This window comes from Pinus tabuliformis, chromosome Q, assembly GCF_031772625.1.
Source record: "Pinus tabuliformis cultivar Carrire ecotype Pingquan chromosome Q, CPIR1, whole genome shotgun sequence".
NCBI classification, from domain to species: domain Eukaryota; kingdom Viridiplantae; phylum Streptophyta; class Pinopsida; order Pinales; family Pinaceae; genus Pinus; species Pinus tabuliformis.
In genome coordinates, this window is record NC_142296.1 from 965,772,280 (window position 1) to 965,779,107 (window position 6,828).

Below are 6,828 nucleotides of genomic sequence, written 5' to 3' on the forward strand. Positions count from 1 at the left end.
TATTTGGTTTTGTATAGAAAAGAAAAAGGAATGACTACTTTAATGTAGTTATATACAGAACATGTAAATGATCCGAGATACATTCTAGTCTTATAGATTCCCATAGTGTGAATCTGTGATATATTGTGGATGGGGCAAAGCGTATATAGATTCATAGTCTCTGTTTTATATTAGCATACAGTTTCAGATGTTTGTATGAAGAGTATTTACTCCTCCATGTAGTCAAATTGTGGATATCACAGGATTTGTGAGGACGATCTGTCCATCATATGTATGCACTGTTTTAATCATAATATATAACAGATGGTTTTTTCCTGCTGAAAAGTAAAATCTTTATGTAGATTCTAGATTTTGAAATATTCTGACTGATCAAATTGTATTGGTATTTTTATGTAGATTATAGGTTTTGAAATATTCTGACAGATCAAATTGTATTGGTATATTTACAATTTGATATATTTATAATATCACATATGAGTGAGATACCAAAGTGTATTGGTATCTCTATGTAAATTATAGATTTTGAATTGTTCTAAAAATCTAAAGAACCTGAATAAATACAGAAACTCAAAATGCCCAGGTTCAAAACAATCACCACTCACCACTGCTATGACACAATTCTGAAATCATTTTCTACTTCAAATTTAAAAGATATAGAACAGAGCACTGTTGTTTAGAAGAAGGTATCCACCATAAAAATCCTGCATCCTGCTCAGAAGAAGAAAGGTATCCACCGAATAAATCCTGATATGCAAATAAGAATGCAGAAGGGAAATGATTAACATTCAAACCAACTGAGCCATGCAATAAATTAGAGTCAAGAATTTGCCAATCTGGAAGCCAAAGCTTCCCACAGCAATCATTTCATTTGCCATAATATTGCTTTACTGAATGTCTGATGACCTGGCTCAATATAATACCACAAAATAGAAATGAATGAGGTGCATTATCAACATATGAAAAGTCTCCTGATGTGTAAATCTGTAAAAATAAAACCGCTGAAATTTCATTATATTGGACTGTAGAATTTTCAAATTGGAAATGGAAACTGGTTTTATGGCGAGTATTTGCTATGGATCTGCAGAAATTTCATGGTGAATGGAGTAGATATGAAAGTAGCGATGCTGCACTCGTAGCTGGCAACCATTACACAAAAAAAAAATCAATTTCTGGTTCACAATTCATGATTTCTTCCTCGGGCTAGCCATTGCCCATTTGGCAAGTATAGCAAAAAGTGTTAGGCCAGGATTGAAAAGAAAATCTACAGAATGAATTAGATTCGACATTATTCTCCACACAGAAGCCAGAAACAGAGGACTTCGTCAATAAATTTGGAACTAACAAATTTTTTAGAGAAACAGGGGAACAGAAATATATTGGGACCTAAAGGAATCGAACATTTTTTTATTTTTTTTCTGAGGATTGGATTTCTGAGTGTGTGAATTGATACATATGGCATGAAGTTCCAACTTCCAACCACAAAACGAAAATAATGCTCCGATCTTCCAGTTAGACATAGGTGGCAACGGCCGGCTGAACAGGGGCATTAGCGGTGAAAGACATGAAACCAGCTGTTGCAGACTGCTCCTCCAAGAAGAGATCCTCAGGCGCCCTGAATGCACCGTGCACGCAAATAATCGCCATACCAAACATGAGGGAAGAAATAAGCACGGACCCAACATCCGTCAAAAACACAATCACGATACTGAGGACTGACAGAATCCCCAGAATTTCTCTCTCGCTGAACCTTCTGCCATACAACACCAGAGGCTCTGTGCGGAAAAAGTATAGAAAAGACCAACCGCCCAACAAGACCAGGAGCAAGAAGAGTGAAACAAGATGCGAAAGCAGGCTGAAGGCTACCACGGAACAGAGCATAATCACATAATTAATGCGGAAATAGGTCCAGTTTCTCCGAATTCTGGATGTTGCCTCAACGAGGGACTCAGGTTTGGAGAAGGCGTTGTGATCCACGAGTTCCAGCCATGGCCGACGATGGTACATTGCATTTTTAACCCCTTCTGAGACTTTGGACAGGAAAACTCGAGCCGCAGGGCTGGAGAGTAGAGGTTGAGATATGGGAAGGATTGGAGTTGAAGCTGACGTCGAAGGGAATTTTGAAGCTGCCATTCTGCAGTCCCTCTTGCCGCACTTAATGGATCTTTAATCAAATTCCTGGACAAGTTCTTCGACGGTTCTGTTACAAGTTCAACGGTATTTTTCTGTAAGATTTTGCAAAAACTTAAGCATTAGTATAAGCAATTTCTAGATCTGTACTGCCTTCCATAGATTTGCATTAAAATACTGTGAAAAGATTGTCTCTCCTCTATAAAATGAAATTCAAGGCCAAATATGTACAATAAGGCAAATCTTAACCAAATGCAACACCTGATCTCTCAGCCAAATGCTCTAACTTATTAAGGATCTTTTATCCTCTTCCGTCCAATTCGATTGCAAATCCTGGGGAAAAAGGTTTTCAACAAAGCTAAGGAAGTAGAGCATTTAAGCGTTAAGCTAAAGCTATATGCCATTTCAAGAAAACTTCAGACGGATCGATGTTCAACATCAAGTCGAATTTTACTTCTTTACAGAGCATATTCCCCAATCTTTACAAGATTTTGACAAATTTGACGGTGCAGTATGACAAAATTGAAGAATACGAACTAAATAAGGTAGACGAAGATGAAATCAAAGCTTTGGCAATGGAAAATGGATCATTCGTTCTGTTCATGAGAATCGAGATATTGCCATTATTTTACCACATTCTGATAATGAATGGTAACCAAACAATTCAGTCAGATCACGAGTGTAAAGGTTTTGAAAAAGACAATTTACCTCTCGAGCGCGAATGTAAATGCTCTTTAGTAAAACTGATCACTTGTCGCCTTTGACGGAACCGGGGGGTATGGAATGGATTGAATTCTTCGAAGAAATCTCCATTATCAAGTGAAACAGTCGGACCATATTCGATTTATATGCTATTTGTAAGATTCTGCTGGTTGGTTTTGGCAGGCTTCGGCATTAAGAGCACGCAGCACCAACAAATAAATTTGCAGCACAGGACGATAAATCTGGCTTTGGGGGCGAGCGCGTGAAATGAATGCTTTTGTCTTAAGGGGTGTCACCGTGGAAGAAAACAGCACAAAAGCTGAAGCTTCCCACCGAAAACACAAATTCCATGTTAAAGACCTTGCTCGATAGTGGAATCGTAACCAGGGTTGGAATTTGGATTTCTCTTTACCCGTCATACAATTTTTTTTTTGACGTTTTGGATCCTTATTCTTCCCGTCAAGAAACGTTATATTAAAAATTTTGCCGTTCAAGAGTGATGTTCTCATAATAAATTAACCCTTCACTAATAAAGTTTTCATTAAAAAATTACTATTCAATAAATAATTATGTTGAAAATTTTCATATATTTATCGTAATGAAAAAAACCAAAATTTGAAAAAACTCAATTGTGGAGGTTTCAATAAAAAGTGTTTAACATTTGAAAGTTGCTCATTTAAATTATATAATCAGTCCAAGGTAAAACGCTTGATGGTTATCCATTTCATATATTTAAATTATCATTTAAAGTCAACAATTTACATTATGCTACATGAATATTTAGATGCCTAATAAGACTAAGTTCCATGCAAATTCAGAGATAATTTATGACATTATCTAATATAATGTTTGATACAAAATATAAATATATGACACCTTAAAAAGGCATAAGAATGTACCACCAACTTCCAACCATCCAATAAGAGAAATACGTTTGGAAACAAATTATTAATTCATACATATACATAAATGATGGTTTACTCAAAAATCCAGTTACACCAAACTAATGTCACAACTTACAAGTTTCTAAATTTCATTGCTCCAATGAAAATTAAAGCAATGAAATGCTTCATGTTTCATGAAAGTTACACATTAAAGCCAAATAAAGAAGGGAATCACATATATGTGCAAAAAAATCTCCTTGTAATTAAGGAAGTTGTTATATGTTGAAATCCTCATATCTACATTAATATTTATTTGAACTTTGATTTTGAATATTAATCTATATAGTTAAACTTTTAAATTTTCTTAGCATTTCAACATCTTAATAATATTGTTAAATCTTACATATAATTGTAATCTTAAATTTGAAATATTTTTTTTTATAGAATTATCAACATTTTATTAGATCCTCATATATATATATATATAAACATAATATGTAACAATTGCATATTTTTTGAACCACCCCCTATTTTTTCTTAGCATTTCAACATCTTAATAATATTGTTAAATGTTAAATCTTACATATAATTGTAATCTTAAATTTGAAATATTTTTTTTATAGAATTATCAACATTTTATTAGATCCTCATATATATATAAAAAGCAACATAATATATAACAATTCCATATTTTTTGAACCACCCCCTATTTTCTCTAAAGCAAAATATAATTTAGGTTGATTATATTATTTTCTATATATATAATTTTAAATATATAATTTTAGTAATAATTATTACTAATATTTTTTTAAAATTAGAAAAAATCAATTATTACAATTTTTATTAAATTAAAAAAATAATTAAAACAATAAATTCAATATTAAAAATATATAAAACACTAATATATATAAACTTCAAATCAAAATTCCAACCCTGCACACAACTTTGTTTTAAGTATTTCATTATCTTGCATCCCTTTGGCTCCTACTGCATAATTGGTTCATTGATTCATGCATTTAGTGAGAATTTTTATCGTTAAATTCCAAATGCCAAAAAAATACGGAATTACAGCCTTCAAAGATATTCAGTGAGATTGAATCGTTTTAGCAGGGGAAGCATTTTAAGACTGTTAGAGTTAAAACCAAAACGTTTCGTTACAATCTATTAGCTGGCGCAGGGGAAATGCCTAGAGTGATTAAAATACATTCCAACCCTTTCGTGGCAACCTGCAAGACAGAGTATGTAAGATGTATCAATACCTCCAATGCGACAAGCACTTCCTCGCTCGGCCTACTGCTGTCCTCTGTAAAGCACCGAGAAAGGAGGACGGACTCGGGCTGAACAAACCTGCGAATATCTATGGCAATTGCGAAGGTGATTTCAATGCTGAGGATACTGATGTTAGCGATGACGATGGATTCTGCGAACGGACCTTTACCTCCATGAATAATATTTAAAGAACCATAGGACAACCAGCTTGTGTTTCCAGAGGAAGCATTGCCATGGAGATCTGGATATTTAAATGTGAAGGCGTCGTCTAAAACAAGATTGTTCTACGCATTTTATGAGGCAATAGAGCCCAACATGCCCATTGCAGAGACGCTCATAATTCTATGGCTGCAAGGGGGCCCGGGCTGCTCAAGCATGAATGGTAATTTCTATGAGTTGGGGCCCTGGAAAATCTCGTCAGACCTCAAACTCTATCAAAATGACTCACCATGGAACAGTAAATTCGGTGTTTTATTCATTGATAGTCTAGTGGGTTCAGGCTACAGCATAGCAGAGAAGGACGAAGACATCCCTACCGACCATAACCAGGTTGCAGAGCATCTCTATACCGCTTTGGAGGAATTTTACAGCTTAGTTCTAGAGTTCAGTAACCGCCTTTTGTTTGTGGCGGGTGAGAGCTATGCAGGTAAGTATGTTCCTGCTTTGGGTCATTGTATTTTAATGAAATCTAAAAATAATTATGTTCCAGATTGGCTGTAAAATATACAATTCTATTGGCTTAACTTGACTTTATCATAACTTGAGCTTTCTCGCTGTAGCAAATCATTTGTTGTTTCTATGAAAACTCTTAAGCGTCATACACTTTTTACAAAATGTATTGCTGCTTATTTAGTTATGCTAGATGGAAAAATCAGAAACTTCTGGTAACGCTGGGACCTAAAACTTATAGCAACTGAAACTTAAAGCAAGTAGATGTTCTATAGCATGTTGAAATTTTCAGAGGATGCAGTGCCCAGTTTTTTTTTTGTAGCTTTTCTTCTTCGCCTAAGAGAATTTCTTATTACCTACATTTGTGATTGGAAAGTGTTATTAATTATGTTATATGTGATTTTATGATTAATTTAGTTTAAATAAAAGTCCAAAGTTTTGAAGATCAAAGGAACTGTGATAAATAGCATTATTTTCAGTTGAAGTCAGGAGAGCAGTAGGCTCTTGTGACCATATTCTAGACATTCAAAAGTAATTAATGATCTAGAAAGTGGAAGGGCTGTCACTGGTTGATTCTCATATTTTTAATTAACCCTCCATTTTTAAGGTTTACCTAGTCAAGGACAAGAGCTAGAAGCACTAATTCAATTTGTTAGAATAAATTATGTTCTTTAATACAGTTAGATCTATTTTTTTAAACGAGTTATGCTTTCCATGGAGATGTTATTAGCAAACTTATGGTTTTCTGACCTGGGCCTGTGCTTGGGCTTGGGGTTCAGTTCTAGAGGTGATGGAAATGGAAGCCTTGCCACACCCTTATTGCATAGATTAAAATAGGCTGTAAATGAATTATATATGACTAGGGCCCTCCAGCAACAATCATAATCTGAAAAGTAAATTGGAATTGCCATATCTTGAATAAGATCACCGCCTTCGCTTTTAACTTTTCAATGCTGAGATTTTTAATGTTGCCAACCCATCCAACAACAGTATAATATATTATTTTTAGAGCAAAGATTTGAAAAAAATGATTGTAAAAATCGGGAATCGTGAACAACTAAAAAATCACTAACCTAAAATTTGAAGCACCGATTTGTAATTGAGCCAATCTTGAGCTGGGCGACACTGCGACAGGCGTAAGTTTGAATGGGCAATGCGTTGAGAGAGACTGTGCACT

At 34.6% G+C, this 6,828-nt stretch overlaps 1 pseudogene across 6 annotated transcripts; it reads right to left on the reverse strand.

Annotated features, from left to right (window-relative positions):
• Positions 1–802: 802 nt before the first annotated feature.
• LOC149222694 (PRA1 family protein B3 pseudogene) lies at positions 803–3,220 on the reverse strand (annotated as a pseudogene). 6 transcript variants are annotated; one of them, XR_016248906.1, is made up of 3 exons: positions 2,836–3,220; positions 2,389–2,460; positions 803–2,197 (listed from the first exon to the last, which is right to left on the reverse strand). The product of XR_016248906.1 is annotated as a PRA1 family protein B3 pseudogene, transcript variant X5 (transcript). The 6 variants fall into 6 exon arrangements; XR_016248903.1 differs by having other exon boundaries at positions 2,377–2,460; XR_016248904.1 differs by having other exon boundaries at positions 803–2,222; positions 2,836–3,219.
• Positions 3,221–6,828: the final 3,608 nt, after the last annotated feature.